Below are 17,145 nucleotides of genomic sequence, written 5' to 3'. Positions count from 1 at the left end.
ATAGAGTGCATATTTTTTCCCTGCAGAAATATTAAAAAAAAAAAACAAAACAATTGTTTTCTATGTGTCCTGTTCACACCACAATGCTGGTGTCATGTGCATATTTTTTCTGTGCAGAAAAATGCATACATGCTGCAAATTTCTGTACAAAAAAATGCAGATGACAATAGTGTTGTGGTGTGAACAGGGCACATAGGAAACAATTGTTTTCTATGTGCCCTGTTCACAATCGTTTTCTATGTGAGCTTGCAGATACAGGTGCAGAAAACGCACGTCTCTGCACATAGAACAAGGCCTAATTTATACATCACTGATATGCTGCCTAGCCATCCGGGGGACGCTATTTATTTCTATTGCAGCTACTCATTAGACTTTGATTATGTAGAAGCACATTGTCAAGTTCATCCCTGTGCTCTCTTTTGTAACCCTTAGCCCCTCAGAACATGTTAGACTTCTCTCAAAACGTTTTACCAATCCTTGAAATAATTTTGCTAATTATTATATTATTATATGCACAGCTTACTGTGCATTAGTGTGAACGGCATTATTATCATTTTCGGTTAATGGGCTGCCTAACACTGGTTGACAGTGGGGTGGGAGAAGACCCACTTATATTAGTGTTTATGGAAAAACATTCAGTGGGAAGAATGCACCTTACATTGGTGTTCAGTTGGGAGAATGCACCTTACATTGATGGTCAGTGATGTGCCCCTTACATTGATACTCAGTTGGAGGAATTCTCCTTACATTGATGCTCAGTGAGAGGAATGCTCCTTACATTGACAATCAGTGGGAAGAATGTCCATGTACACTGGGGGTCATTGGAAAGTAGAATACTGCTTATGTTGGTGGTCTGTGGGAAGAAGAATGCCTCATACATTGGTGGCCAATGAAAAGAACTCCCTTTTTATTGCTGGATAGTAGGAGAAAGAATGTCTCTTACATTGGTGGTCATTTGGGGATAAGAATGCCCCTTACATTGGTGCTAAGTGGGAGAAAGAATGCCTCTTACATTGGTTGTCAACGGGAAGCATGCCCCTTACATTGATGATCAAAAGGAAGACCTACCCTTATATCTGTGGACAGTGGTAGAAAGAAACCTCCTTACATTGGTGGTCAACGGAAATAACTCCTCTTTTACTCTTGGACAGTGGGAGAAAGACTGCCTCTTACATTGGTGGTCCAAGGGAAGAACTCCCCTTTTACTGGTGGACAGTGGGAGAAAGACCGCCCCTTACATTGGTGGCCAAAGGGAAGAACTTGTTTATTAGTGAACATTGGGAGAAAGAATACCTCAAATGGGTGGACAGTAAATGGAAAACTGTCCCTTACATTAGGGATCATTGGATAGAATGCCCCCTTAGAGACAGCTAGAAAACTGGCATCACTGGCATCAAATCATCAGGCAAAAAATGAATTTGAGACAGTTCCTGGAACACCTAGCATCTTCTGGAGAAACCTTAGGATTCCAGGAACCCCTGACTGAGAAAGGCTGTGTTAGATATATTGCAGATGTAAAGCTATGCAGTCTTGCAAACTTACAGTACATATGTACATAAATTGTGTAATATAAAAATATTGTGAGAAAATATGTATAACCTGATTGCCAGCAGCATCTAAAATACACAGTTCAATACACAAATGGACAAAAAGGAGATCCACTATAAAACTGAAAAACCTAGCAGATATTATAAAACATAATTTGATGTCTCAACTGTATTGCACTGTACACTGTATCCTATTGCTTTTACTAAACCATGCAAATATACAGGTACCTCACCCCTAATTTCACAATACAATGTACTGTCAATTAACAATTTGAACATGCTTACAGATTAGACTAATGACTTCATTAATGTGCTTCTTCTCCTTCACTAATTACAGCTTGGGAGCATGTTAGTGACTAAGCATGGGGAAAGGCAATGTCACCAACTTGGCTGTGCTGTCTGGTAGGGGTATCTGAAATTGTTATACTGGTTGAACACAATAACACATCTTTTGGTAAGTAACACCGTTCCATTTATTCAGTTATTATATATATATATATATTTGCCTATGTGTCTGAGGTTTAGCCATATGATAAGTATAGATAAAGTGCACAGATATTCCAAAATGTGCTTGTAGCATTCAGTACAGTGCAACTATCAATATACAGAAAATAGGATCAATTGCATCAGGAATGATATATTCTCCTATCTTTTAAGAGTATGAAGATATACTGAGATACAATCAAACTGCTTACTTGATTGTGAGGGTGATTGCTTCACACACTGGTTTGATCTTGCACATCCACTGATACGAGCAGACAGCATAGTGAATTATTTAAATAGTATAACCTAATTACATATAGCAAACACAACTGAATTAATATAATCAGTTGTTTATTAGGTGAAAGCACATACAATTTGATATGGTACAGAATCAGGTGTCATCATATGTACTCTGCAGTCAATCTAAGTTCAGCACATTATATGCTAACACCTTAATATGTGTGGGACGCAAAACAATAACACTACCCACATGTCTTTTTTTCACACTATTTTTCACTTAAAGTACTCATAGTAAATTCTTAAGGTGGATCTGGAATCAGATATTGTAGTTACAGGTCTCTTTCTGAGGATTCCAGTTGCTTGGCTGTGTCTGGTTCCAATACTACAGAGACACTGACCCATAACAGATTTCCCTTGACCTTTCGCACTACAATGTATACCAGCTAAGGGTGTGGGGCCCTTATAGGCACTCCTTGTACCCAACAACTGGGTGACTGTTTGTTATTTAGTTAGAACCATTTTTTAGAGTTGTTCCTTACAATTCAGTACTGTAATGAGCTACCTAGAGGTGTACGTGGCTTCCTAGGGACTCTTGCACACAGGCTGCCTGAGCCCATTCAGCGTACTAATGCCCGACAAATTACCTCAGCCCAGACAGCCCAAGTGCAGTACACTGTACTCGTGTATAGGGCAGTAAAATCGTAAACAAAAATGCAGCGTTTAGGGTTTGCAAAAAAAAATACTATACTGTACTCGTGAATACAGTGGCGCACAGCAGCCCATGTTAATAACAGGTTGCAAACTGCTCCTGGGTTGCCTGGGCTGAGGAAATACGCTAGGCATTACGCTGAAAGGGCTCAGGAGGCCTGTATGCAAGAGTCCTAGGTCTTGCAGCTGGGCCTGCAGTTCAGCCAGAAAGCCAAACTATTTTCCTACATACACTATATTACCAAAACTATTGGGACGCCTGCCTTTATATGAACTTCAATGGCATTCCAGTCTTAGCCCGTAGGGTCCAATATTGAGTTGTATCAGAAAAACACACATGACCCCTTTTTTTGTTTACAGTGCAAGGCACCACAATGTATTCATTTTTTCAACTCTTATGCCGCGTACACACGATCGGAATTTTGGCCCGCAAAAGACCGATGAGAGTTTTTCATCGGAAAATGCGACCGTGTGTATGCTCCATCGGACTTTTGCTGGACGAATTCCAGCCAGCAAAAGATTGGGAGCATGTTCTTAATTTTTTGGTCGGGAAAAGTTCCTATCCGAAAATGCGATTGTCTGTGGCAATTCCGACGCGCAAAATTCCTATGCATGCTCGGAAACAATTCGACTCATGCTCGGAAGCATTGCACTTCATTTTCTCGGGCACGTTGTGCTTCACCGCGTTCTTGACGGTCGTAAGTTCAGCGAACTTTTGCATGACCGTGTGTATGCAAGGCAAACTTGAGCAGAATCCCGTCGGAAAAGCCGTCATATCTTTTTCCGACGAGAAGTCGATCGTGTGTACGAGGCAATAGACTGGATTAACCCTTTGGTGTACAGTTTTGGTGTGTAAACACCTGTTACGTAGCTTGTTAATGTAAGTTGAGGTAAGGCAACTCATTCATTATAGAAAAAAGGGGAAAACACACTGGCAAATAAAGCTGCTAGCAAAAACAATCAGACATACTGTGCAATACAACTTAAAACACAAAATATGCAGCGCTAATAGTAGGATTTATACATAAAGTGCTGAGAATATGTGGTAATTCAAAACAGTCCAAAAAAAATTTGTGCAATTGTGACAGTGGTTCCAGTCATAGAAACAATAGTGATCCAATTCCACCACGTGATCCACCACCAATGTAAGATGGACTCTTACCGTAGTTGATGGACTCTTACCATAGTTGAAGGTCTCTATTACAGCATCAATTGTGCCTAGTATAGTGTATCCTCATATATCAAGCATCTAGGAATCATACAGTGCCTTGAAAAAGTATTCATACCCTTTGAAATTTTCCACATTTTGTCATGTTACAGCTAAAAACTCAAATATATTTTATTGGGTTTTTATGTGGTAGACCAACACAAAGTGGTACATAATTGTGAAGTGGAAGGAAAACGATAAATGATTTTTAAAATGTTTTACAAATAAATATCTGAAAAGATATTTTCAGGCGTGCATTTGTATTCAGCCCCCTGATTCAATACTTTGTAGAACCACTTTTTGCTGCAATTACAGCTGCAAGTCCTTTTGGGTATGTCTCTACCAGCTTTGTACATCTAGATTGGGCAAATATCTGCCCATTCTTCTTTAAAAATAGCTCAAGATTGGATGAAGAGCGTCTGTGAACAGCAATTTCAAGTTTTGCCACAGAATCTCAATTGGATTTTGGTCTGAACTTTGACTGAGCCATTCTAAAACACATGAATTTGCTTTGATCTAAACTGTTCCATTGTAGCTCTGGCTGTATGTTTAGGGTTGTTGTCCTGCTAGAAGGTGAACCTCCACCCCAGTCTCAAGTCTTTTGCAGACTCTAACAGGTTTTCTTATAAGATTGCCCTGTATTTGGCTCCATCCTTCTTCCCATCAACTCTGACCAGCTTCCCTGTCCCTGCTGAAGAAAAGCATCCCCACAACATGATGCTGCCACCACTATGTTTCACTGTGGGAATGGTGTGGACAGGGTGATGTTCATTGTTAGTTTTCTGCCACACATAGCATTTTGCTTTTAGGCCAAAAAGTTCAATTTTGATCTCATCCACCTTCTTCCACATGTTTTGCTGTGTCCGCCACATGGCTTCTCACAAACTGCAAACGGGACTTCTTATGGCTTTGTTTCAACAATGGCTTTCTTCTTGCCACTCTTCCATAAAGGCCAGATTTGTGGAGTGCACAACTAATAGCTGTCCTGTGGACAGATTCTCCCACCTGAGCTGTGGATCTCTGTAGCTCCTCCAGAGTTACCATGGGCCTCTTGGCTGCTTCTCTGATGAATGCTCTGCTTGCCCGGCCTGTCAGTTTAGGTGGATGGCCATGTCTTGGTAGGTTTGCAGTTGTGCCATACTCTTTCCATTTTCGGATGATGGATTGAACAGTGCTCCATTAGATGTTCAAAGCTTGTTTTTTATTTTTATAACCTAACCCTACTTTAAACTTCTCTACAACTTTATCCCTGACCTGTCTGGTGTGTTCCTTGGCCTTCATGATGCTGTTTGTTCACTAAGGTTCTCTAACATACCTCTGAGGACAACATAGAACAGCTGTATTTATACTGAGATTAAATTACACCCTGGTGCACTCTATTTACTAATTAGGTGACTTCTGAAGGCAATTGGTTCCACTAGATTTTAATTAGGGGTATAAGAGTAAAGGGGGCTGAATACAAATGCACGCCATACTTTTCAGATATTTATTTGTAAAACATTTTGAAAACCATTTATCATTTTCCTTCCATTTCACAATTATGTGTTACTTTGTGTTAGTCTATCACATAAAATCCCAATAAAATACATTTACGTTTTTGGTTGTAACATGACAAAATGTGGAAAATGTCAAGTTGTATGAATACTTTTTCAAGGCATCCAGGAACATTTTAATGAATCACATAAAATCCGGGTACATCTCAATGTATATGGTGAAATAGGTTGTCATCAAGGATATAAAACAAAGAAAACGTCCACATAGTATAAAACCGTAAAAGAGCTTTTTTTAAATCAAGGGATTAAAAATACTCACATTACTAATGAGCTGCCAAGATCCAAGAATGAAAAGAAAAATGCACAAAGACCTTTTTTTTTTCTTTTTTTTTTTTACAAAGCAGGGCTCAGTGTTCCCTACTGTACAGTGTATTAAAGTGCCATTCACGATGGATGGCACCATAATACACCACACATACAGCTGGGTATTGCCATGCATTGCAAAAACTTGATTTACTGCAGCGTACTGCAATGCACAAATGTAAATGGATCCTTAAAGTACACCTTTCATAGGAGAAATGTGAGGACTATCATTTGTGAAAATGCAAATTGACTGACTGCGCCTGGTTTTAATACAACTGAAATGTTGACTTATGACAGATTACCCTAAGGCTGGATTCACACATTTATGGTTCATTGTGTCGCGTGAACATAAGTGTAGTAACATGTTGCAGCCTATTGATTATGAACAGGCTAACGCACAGCAACGGACCTAAAAGGCACATGACATTACCTAATTTTTAACGCAGAGCATCACAAAACACAGTACTGTATATGTGTTGTGGTGCACTGCAGTGCAGGTGCATTGCCATCTACTGTAACTGTGTGTTGGGGTGGCTTTCAAAATTAATGGCGCTGCTACGTTCTGCAGAAAGTGCCTCACATTACTGTTTGTTGCCTTTTACCAGACATTACCAAAATGCATACTGTATGTCCGAATGGGCCTTCAAACATTCTCCCTACACCATACAGTAGCTAGGGTGCAGAGCCCCTTCGCATACTAGAGCCCCTGCACATACTACAGCAAGTGGTTAACTGATTACCATCTTGTATGGGACATTTTACTGTATTATTGTTATGTATTCAGCACTAATAACAGCAAACAGATTCTTTTTAACTTTTTTGACTCATGCTCACATAAGCTACAGTTTTGCATGAGTCTTTCCAAGGATGAGGTCATATTGGCACCAAAAGTAGTGGGACAGGTATGTTGGGTCTTGCCACCTAGATCTATCAAAATCTCAGGATTTGTCATTGTAGTGCCAGCTTTTGTATTTTTCCGATACAGACATTTCTAATGACCTAAACTAGAAGGAGTGAAAGTGTCACTGTGAGTGCGAAACCATTCGATTTATTGGATTGCGTCACATGTTAAGATGATGAGATGAGCTGAAACATTTTCATTAGAAGTAAGTGAACTGTGACGTATAGGTATGTAGTGCTTTTATTATTTTCAATTATATTCTATGTTATAATTAAGCTCGTAAAATAAGAATCCTTTTGTATCGGGTGATCAGAAAAATCACTTTGGCTTGCCAACTGTGATGACATTATGCAAGGAATCATTTTGCCTTACTTTTTGATCCCAAAACCATTAATTCAGCTATTAGACCCCTTTCACACTGGGGCGCTTTGCTGGCGCTACAGAGCTAAAAATAGCGCCTGCAAAGCGCCCTGAAAGAGCTGCTGCTGTGTCTCCAATGTGAAAGCCCAGAGGGCTTTCACACTGGAGCGGTGCGCTGGCAGGACGGTAAAAATAGTCCTGCTAGCAGCAACTTTGGAGCGGTGTACACACCGCTCCTGCCCATTGAAATCAATGGGGCAACGCGGCTATACCGTAGGCATAGCGCTTTGCGGTGGTTTTAACCCTTTCTCGGCTGCTAGCAGGGGGGGTAAAACTGCCCTGCTAGCGGCCGAATACCGCTGAAACAACGGTAAAGCAGCGCTAAAAATAACGCAGTTTTACCGCCGACACCTCCCCAGTGTGAAAGGGGCCTTAGAAGTACTCCCAATGTATTGCCTGACTGCCGGTGTGCCCACTTAGGCCCCTTTCACACTGGGGCAATGGGGGCGTCGGCGGTACAACAGCTTTATTTTTAGCGCTGCTGTACCGTCGTTCTTGCAGCGGTATTCGGCCGCTAGCGGTGCGGTTTTAACCCCCGCTGGCGGCCGAAAAAGGGTTAAAATCCCTCCTACAGCGCGGCTATAGCCGCGGTATTGCCGCGGTATAGCCGCGCTGTCCCATTGATTTCAATGGGCAGGAGCGGTGAATACACCGCTCCTTCACCGCTCCAAAAAAGCGGTTTGCAAGACTTTTTTTTACCGTCCTGCCTGCGCACCGCTTCAGTGTGAAAGCCCTCGGGCTTTCACACTGAACAAACAGCGGAGGCTGTTTAGGGGCGGTTTGCAGGCGGTATTTTTAGCGCAATACCGCCTGCAAACCGCCCCAGTGTGAAAGGGGTCTTACTGATGAAGGCAGTCAAAGACTACCTAAAGACAGGGGATTGTTGTCCAATTTAAATACAAACTGTCTCCTCATGTCCATGATTACATTTGATGCTCTCTTTCCATTTGATTATAAGGAAAATACAGCTAGACATTAGGAGCCTGTGTTGACAGGATTTTGTGTTTCAAACAGGATTTGCATTCTCATACAAGCGTAAACCTGCTTGAATCAGATCAAATGCAGGTCAGCAACTGGATGTGACATCAGGACAGGAAGTGGCAGTGACGTAGCAGCCATCCCAAACAGCTGAAGATCTCTACAGAGTGATATATAGTTACATAGTTAGGTTGAAAAAAGACACAAGTCTATCAAGCCCAACCCATAAAAGGGAAAAAGAAAAAAAACAAATATATCATACAATCCCATATACACAATCCTAAACCCACAGTTGATCCAGAGGAAGGTGAAAAACCCCAGCAAATCATGATCTAATTTTCTACAGCAGGGGAAAAAATTCCTTCCTGATCCCCGAGAGGCATTCGGATATTCCCTGGATAAAATTTATCTATAAATGTTAGTATCCAGTTATATTAGGTACATTTTAGCAAGCTACTGAGCTGGCCAGAACCACCTCTGGAGGGAGTCTATTTCACACTTTTACAGCTCTTAGGCCTCATGAACACAGGAAGTTAGAAAAAACGAACCGAAAAGCCACTGCCAGGAAACAGCGGTTGTAAAAACGTGCTTTTAGTAGCTTTTTGCATTGGCTTTAATGCACGTTTAGCCGTGCTAGCTTTTAGCAGCGTTTCTCTGCCTCTATTCAAAATCAATGACTTGCAGTGCAGCTTGTGCGCTGAGGATCTTGAAGGGGAAGTCTCGCCAAAATGGACAAAAGAAACTGGCGCGGGGTCCCTGCCCAAAAGTGTACCAGACCCTTAGGTCTGGTATGGATTTTAAGGGGAACCCCCCAAAATCCATATCAGACCCTTATCCGAGCATGCAGCCCGGCAGACCAGGAAAGGGACCACACCAGGCCACATGCCCTCAACATGGGGGGGTGGGTGCTTTGTGGCAGAGGGAGCCCTGCGCCTCCCACCCCAAAGCACCTTGTTCCCATGTTGATGGGGACAAGGATCTATTCCCAACAACCCTGGCCGGTGGTTGTCTAGGTCTGCGGGTGGGGGGCTTATCAGAATCTTGAAGCCCACCTAACAAGGGGGCCCCCAGATCACGGCCCCCCCCCACCCTATGTGAATGAGCATGGGGTACATTGTACCCCTATCTATTCACCCAAAAAAAGTGTCAAAAATAAAAAAACAGTACACAGGTGTTTGATAAAGTAATTTATTAAAGCAGCTCCGACGTCTCTTCTCCTTACGATTTCTTCTCCCACCAGCAGTTCTCTTCTCTCCGCTGTCTTCTCCCTCTGCTGGGTCTCCTCTCTCCATTCTTCCTCCAATGTTCTCCCGACGCTCTCTCCCGCTGTAATGCTGGGTCCGCTGTGCGGCATTACTTATATAGCCATAGGGTGGGACCACCCGGTGACCACCTGGGGCATGATGGGGCGGTGACATCACAAGGGGCGGGCCTCTGGATGATGTCACTGGGTGGCCCCACCCCATGGCTATATAAGTAATGGCGCACAACGGACCCAGCATTACAGCGGGAGAGAACGTTGGGAGGACATCGAAGGAAGAACAGAGGGTGAAGACAGCGGAGACCTGGCAGAGGGAGAAGACAGCAGAGGGAGGAGAACCAGTGTCGTGAGAAGACAGCGGAGAGAAAAGAATCGATGGCAGGAGGGGACATCAGTGGAGAGAGAAGAAATCGGAAAGAGAGCCTGTTTACTGTTTTTATTTTTGACACTTTTTTGGGGGTGAATAGGTAGGGGTGCAATGTATACCATACTCATTCACCTAGGGTGAGGGGCCGGTATCTGGGGGCCCCCTTGTTAAAGGGGGCTTCCAGATTCCAATAAGCCCTCCGCCCGCAGACCCCGACAACCACCGGCCAGGGTTGTCAGGAAGAGTCCCTTGTTCCCATCAACATGGGGACATAGTGCTTTGGGGTGGCACCCACCCCCCCATGTTGAGGGCATGTCGCCTGGTATGGTCCAGGAGGGGGGGCGCTCGGATAAGGGTCTAGTATGGATTTTGGGGGGACCCCACGCCAGTTTTCCATTTTTACGAGGCTTCCCCTTCAAGATCCTCAGCACACAAGCCGCACCGCAAGACGGCTCATCATGATCCCACTTGTGGTGCGACTTCTATTCAAATCAATGGATTCTCATAGGGAATCATTGATTTTGACAAGTTGAAAAAAAAAAAACACTTGACGAGGCTTAACACGGCTGTATCCAGCGTTAAGCCACGTTTAGCAGCTTTTACCAGCATCAGACATTTTTACAGCTGTAATGTCGGTCCTCAGAACGTGCTGGCCCTGGGTTTTTTTATAGCTTAAAAATGCATGTGCCACTTACAGTTCCTAAAAGCCTGTGTGTGTGCACGGACACAAAGAATAACATGGAGAGGCGTTTTTAAGCTGCAAAAAAAACGTCTGCTGTTGCTAAAAGCAGGTGTAAAAATGCCCTGTGTGCATGAGGTCTTACTGTGAAGAAACCTTTCCGTATCTGGAGATTAAATCTATTTTCCTCCAGATGTAAAGAGTGCCCCCTTGTCCTCTGTGTTGATCCTAAAGTGAATAACTCAACACCAAGCTCACTATATGTATTTATACATGTTGATCATATCCCCCCTTAATCTCCTCTTCTCAAGAGAGAATAAATTCAGTTCCTCTAATCTTTCCTCATAGCTGAGCTCCTCCATGCCTGATACCTGATGCCATCTTCATGTTATGGGCTAGTTATATAAGATTTTAAATGTGAGTGATTTTCTTTTACTAAAAAGCTTGTAATTTGAAGTATTACACCATTGGAGGCGTTTCTTCTGCATGTTTTATTAACATGAGAGCTGGATAAAGGAGTTGGAGGTTTGGCTTGAATTTCAGAGGTGGAATTTATCTGACAATTAGGTCTGGTGAGTGATATTCTGAAGGGAGGGGGCCTGCACTTTAAGGCCCCTTTCACACGAGGCGGGCTCCGTTTCTACAGAGCCCGCCTCGGTCCGCCGGCTCAGCGGGAGATCTGTCCGTTGATCTCCGCTGAGCCGGCGGATGACAGGTCCCTCTCTGCTCACTGAGCGGGGAGGGGCTTGTCAGGCGCCGCTGCCGCCTATGGAGGGATCGGACGAAAACGTGTCTCCGCTGACATCCGACGCTCCATAGGCTAACATGGAGCGCCCGTTCAGGTCCGCCGTCAAAACTGACAGGCGGACCTGAACGGTCCGATCGTGTGAAAGGGGCCTAACTTTGGTGGTGGATTTATGGTGTGTCAGAGAGAAGAGAAAAAGCACCTATTTTTTGGCACTTTTATGGTTGTTTGTTTGAAGGACTCGCCTATTTATTTATAATAACATTTTTGTTTTGTTTTTTTATCACATTTACGCTTTTGTGGAATATTATTGGGTATGACTGATGATCTTTCACCTTTTTGGGTGTATATTTGGTATGTTTTTTTTTTTTTTTTAGATCTCGCAGTGTAAAGCCACCTACAGACATTACTCTTTGAAATGACTATTATACATACAAGCAGGTTTGTATTGGGTGAATATGCAAAGGTGGGGGAGAAGGTACTGATGCCTTGAGAACACAATATTGATTGGTTGGGAAAATCTATTTCAGCTAAATGACTTTCTCCTGAGCAGGCTAAGCCAAGGAACAAGGGGTAGGGTCATGGAGGAGTGTAAAAACATACAAATGATCTGCCTATAAAAAGGCCATAAATTCTCTAATTTCTGCACGGACCTGTTTGATAGTGATGTATTCTTCACAACAGTTTTCAGATCGGACCACTCTCCCTGATGCTTGTGATAGACTGATTTACATTAATGCTAATGCCTGACACGACATTATTACATGTTTGAAATAACTGATATTGATATCCACTAAGCTGTCTCTATATTATATATGTTGTACAAAGCAATTACCAAATGTGCTGCCACTGGTGGGAACCTGTTGGAATACTCTGAGCCATGAGCAAGCCAATGTCCAGGGAGCTACCGGCTCCAACAGCCAAGTCCACTGGCTGGATAACAAAAATTTGTAATAGTAACATACAAAGGCAGCAATATAATGACAGCATCATCGATTGGTAAATGTAGTATTTTCCTAGAAGCACTCTTCTGCCTATTTTGATCTAGATTTGGTTACCTTCATTAAGGATCCGGATAAACTATTTGATTCTAATTAAGAATACTGTGACTATCCAGGGACAGTATGTTATTGCTCCCCCCACTGTATATGAGGTATTGTAATATTGGAAGAACATTTTTGTGACTCTAATATCTTTGCTAAACTCATTGTAATTTTTAATCTCTGCATCAAATATAGACAGGTCATAACTTCAAGTATTTTGGGGGCAATTTTCAACAATGATAAACAGGATCTAATTTGCTATCTGCTAATCAGCTTCTGGCTGTAGGCACGGGAGAGGTGTACACCTTGTACGAATGGTAATTTAATAGGTACCTATTGAGTAATAGCTCATGTTTCCCTCCTTGGACCTCATTAGTAAGGCAGCCCAGGTGCATGCAATCTCATGAGGCTTCTCTGGAGCTGAAAAAGAAAAACAAAGGACCTGTATATAAAAGGTTAGAACTGCTATTTCTCCTTTTTTTTTTTTATTAGAGACATTGATTTCTGACAATAGTGCTTGTCTCTGGCCTGGATAACCTCTCTGCTCATTTTGCTCATTGTGTAAATAGCCCTGCAAAATTTAGCAGATAACAGAGAATTATATGACTGCCTGCTGTTTTTGATTAAAAGGTTTGCAATAAATTACACTACCTTCTTTTTTTTTTTTTTTTTCCGAAAGAAGGGGAACATGGAGAAGGAACTTGGCTCAAGGTGGCCCACTAATTTTTAATAATTTTTCTCTTTCATTCTTTTTTTTTTTTTTTTTAGATTACACAATAAATAATAAAGCAATAAACATCAGAGATGTTTAATGTTTACAAAATTTTTGGCACATGCACAACCATTTTTTAAAGTTTCATATCGGTTTAAATTCTATACATAATGACAATAGATATGTCTCAGCAATCCTGGTGAGTTCTATAAGGCTCGATTCACACCTATGCATGTTGCTTTTGGGCGTTTTTGGAGGGTTTTTTTTCATGCTTGCCATGTTTTTGAGCAGCGTTTTTGCCGCGATTTGCGTTTTGCGTTTTTTTTTTTTTTTTTTTTACAGTTTTTTTTACAGTCTAAAAAAAAAAATTAAAAAAAAATTAAAAAAAAAAAAAACAAAAAAAAAAAACGGCAAAAACGCATCAAAAACGCTGCAAAAACGGTGCACTTGCGTTTTTGATGCTTGTCCATTGAATTCTATTACATGCAAAACGCTGCATTTTGCATGAAAAAAAAGTCCCTGACCCTTTCCAAAAATGCAGAGAAACAAAAAGGCATTGATGTGAACATGTTCCATAGGAACCCATGTTAAAAAATTCCCGTGCATTTCTGCAAAATGCAAAATGCATCAAAAAACGCGCTAGTGTGAATGGAGCCTAACAGAGCAATGATGTATAAAAGTTCTATATAGGCCTGTTAGAAGGCTTAAAGTGGATGTAAACCCTCACATATACCCAGTGAAGTGAACAGCCTCAGATGATACACAGAGATTAAACAAATCCTCCTACATAAGTTTTACATACTTATATACTGTTTAGAAAGTGCATGTCCTGTTAGAATTTTCTCTTCCTTATTCAACTGTGGGTGTGGATTCTTGCCATACACTGTGAGACAGCTGATTGGAGGAAAGACACACACCCCCCTCTACATAGGCAGAGACTTGCAGAGCTGAGCTGTGAATAGACCAGCTCTCTGCTAATCTAGTTATAGCACCCACCCTGACACAAAATTCAGGCTGATTTTATCACAGTTGTCGGAGAACTTGTCAGAAGTTATCATGCTGATAACAGAAGAACGGAGCAGGAGAAAGCCACAGGACTTAGGGCTTTGCAGAGAGACAGGAAAACACTGCAGATATATGTGTGCCCAGCTCAAATTTCATGAATTGGGTTTACATCCACTGTAATGTGAAAATAACCCTGCAAAGTTTAGTGGGTAACATCAAAGATTTATATGACTGTCTGCAGTTTTGATGAAAATATGTGTAATAATTTACACTACCTAAACTTGTCTATTTTCAAAGAAGGGGAACACGGAGAAAGAACTTGCGGAAAGGTGGTTCACTAATTGTAACCTATTTTTCTGTTTCAGTATTTTTTTTATTGATATTATGCTATAAATAATAAAGCCATAAACAGCAGAGGTTTTTGAAGTTTACAATGTTTTTGACATATGCACAACCACTTTTTTAAGTACTATAGCGGTTAAAATTCTCTACATAGAAGCATAAGATATGTTTTGGCAGTCCCAAGAAGTCTAACCATTCTATAACTTGGCAATGACATATCAGGGTTTAACATAGGCATGTTAGAAGGTGTAAGGAAGTTTCCCCTTGTAGAAGAATAATGCCCCGTACACACGGTCGGATTTTCCGATGGAAAATGTCCGATCGGAGCGTGTTGTCGGAAATTCTGACCGTGTGTGGGCTCCATCGGACATTTTCCATCGGATTTTCCGACACACAAAGTTGGAGAGCAGGAGATAAAATTTGTCGGAAATTCCTATCGTGTGTATACAAATCCGATGGACAAATTGCCACGCATGCTCAGAATAAATAAAGAGATGAAAGCTATTGGCCATTGCCCCGTTTATAGTCCCGACGTACGTGTTTTACGTCACCGCGTTCAGAACGATCGGATTTTCCAACAACTTTGTGTGACCGTGTGTATGCAAGACAAGTTTGAGCCAACATCCGTCGGAAAAAAATCCTAGGATTTTGTTGTCGGAATGTCCGAACAAAGTCCGACCGTGTGTACGGGGCATAAGTGTAACATAGTTCAAGGGCTACCTTCAGCCAACAACTCACAGTTTATTTTTTCACCACACCATTCACTTCAACGGCTTTGAATGTTTAATACACAGATTAAAATATAGCAGCAAGTATAGGGTAAAAGTGCAGTCAAACAAAAATCAATACCTTATGCTAATTTTTATACAAGAGATCTACAAAGCTCCTTTAGCATCATCTCTGCTTTCTAATCCACATATAAGATGAGAGAAAGCAAAAATGAAAAAAGTTTAATGCTGCACTTTACAGTCTCTTGACATTGTATTAGCAAGTAGAGCATGGAGGCACCACATTCTGTAACCCTGTAACCATTTATGACTGCAAAAACATGAAATAGAACATTTAAAAAAAAAAAAAAAAGCTACACTTTACAAATTGAGTACAATTATTCAAAAAAAAAAAGGTAATTGTAACTTTTTTGATTGACAGTTGAGTTGAGTTGAGAGGTATCTTGATATAGCGCAGTCTTACCCTGAAGGGTCCCGACGTGCTTGGCGGAGTCCCTGGAGAAAAAAAACCCAGGGACTAGGAGGAGACAATAGCAGGGAAGCAGCATGGAAGATTGAACCAGAAAGGCTACGCAGGAAAGGCTTGTGTGAAGAGCCAAGTCTTCAATTTCCTGCGAAAGACCAGGATGGTAGGGGCCTCCTGGAGCTTGGCAGGGAGGCTATTCCACAGCATGGCACCCTGGTGGGAGAAAGCTCGACCACCACGCCGGGTCTTCTTAGGCACAGAGATGTGGAGGAGGTCTCTTCTGCTCAATCTAAATGATCTGCCCAGAACTCGTTTGTGGAAGAGTGAACAGAGGTAACTCGGAGCAAGGCTTCTCATGATTTTAAACATGATACAACCTGCTTTAAACAGAGTACGATGGTAGACCGGCAGCCAGTGCAAGGTACAAAGAACGGGGGTGATATGATCCCTCAAAGGGATACCCATAAGTAGCCTTGCCACAGTTGCAATAAGTTTATCAATGATCTGTTGACGCTGCATCTCCTCATTGTGCAAACCAATGAGAAAAAACATTGGTTAAGCCCCTGTGTTTATCCTATGTCCTGCTGGGGAGAATTTCTTTTACTTCCTGTCCTAGAGAAACTACAAGAAGTAATAGGAAATATATACAAAGTGAAGGAAAATGCCCTTTTAGAGAGCTGTCAGCTCCCATTGTGCTGACAACTCTAAAACGTCTCATCACTTTCTGAGATGGTGGTCACCAGGACAAAACAGAGGAACAGGAACACAGACAGCAATAAAGACCTGACAGGGGTTTTTAACAGTTCCATACTTTATACAAAACAAACAAAAATGTTGGGTTTGCATATACCCTAAGCTAACTTAATTTAGCAGTAAATAGGAAAACTAATGCTGACCATAGACGGTTCGAATCTTGGCCGGTTCAGCGGGAACCGGTCGAGATTTGAACCATGTGCGGGCAGGCTGAATATACCAAGTTAATCGATCGATCAGCTTGGGTACAATCAGCCTGTCAGATTTACTTGTGATTATCACAAGCTGCTAGCAATAATCACTGTCTTCTCCTGTCGGGGACAGCTTCCTCCACCCGCTGGGAGCAGACAATTACTTGGCAATTTGGATGCCTAAGCTATGGGATTTACCTGGAGCTTACACAGACTTTTTTATTTTAATCTGATGGGGGAACAAGGTAGCAAGACAGTGATCAGAAGATGGCTTTTAATTTAATCATTTATTTTTTAGATAGAATGGGAAATGGATAAAACATTTGTTAATTCTTTGTTTATATTGTAGGCCCTATATGGGAGATATAGTTAAATGCAACCTTATTTAGAAAAGTATTACCAAGAGGCATATGTATTTAAAAAGAATGGTAAAATGAAAAATGATAATGAAAGTAGATCGACTTCTCCACAGTGAAAAATAAGATTCCTTGCTGTATAAAATAAAACATTAAG

At 41.6% G+C, this 17,145-nt stretch overlaps 2 protein-coding genes across 3 annotated transcripts in view; one reads left to right on the top strand and one right to left on the bottom strand.

The window, feature by feature from the left end:
* SLC25A22 (solute carrier family 25 member 22) overlaps positions 1-17,145 on the bottom strand; it is a 186,192-nt gene that overhangs the window by 151,293 nt on the left and 17,754 nt on the right. Inside the window, exon 2 of one of the 2 annotated variants that reach the window (XM_073604846.1) lies at positions 12,769-12,855. The exons of the other annotated variant lie outside the window; for it this stretch is intronic. The gene's annotated coding sequence lies outside the window, so the exon portion shown is untranslated. The remainder of the gene's footprint in view (positions 1-12,768; positions 12,856-17,145) is intronic. 2 annotated transcript variants of the gene reach the window in all.
* CHID1 (chitinase domain containing 1) overlaps positions 7,004-17,145 on the top strand; it is a 1,258,939-nt gene continuing 1,248,797 nt past the window's right edge. The window contains exon 1 of the mRNA XM_073604841.1: positions 7,004-7,147. The gene's annotated coding sequence lies outside the window, so the exon portion shown is untranslated. The remainder of the gene's footprint in view (positions 7,148-17,145) is intronic.

The sequence above is a fragment of the Aquarana catesbeiana genome, linkage group LG11 (genome assembly GCF_042186555.1).
Source record: "Aquarana catesbeiana isolate 2022-GZ linkage group LG11, ASM4218655v1, whole genome shotgun sequence".
Taxonomy (NCBI): Eukaryota; Metazoa; Chordata; class Amphibia; order Anura; family Ranidae; genus Aquarana; species Aquarana catesbeiana.
The sequence above is the reverse complement of the archived record's forward strand: the minus strand, read 5'-3'. Positions and strand labels throughout refer to the sequence as shown.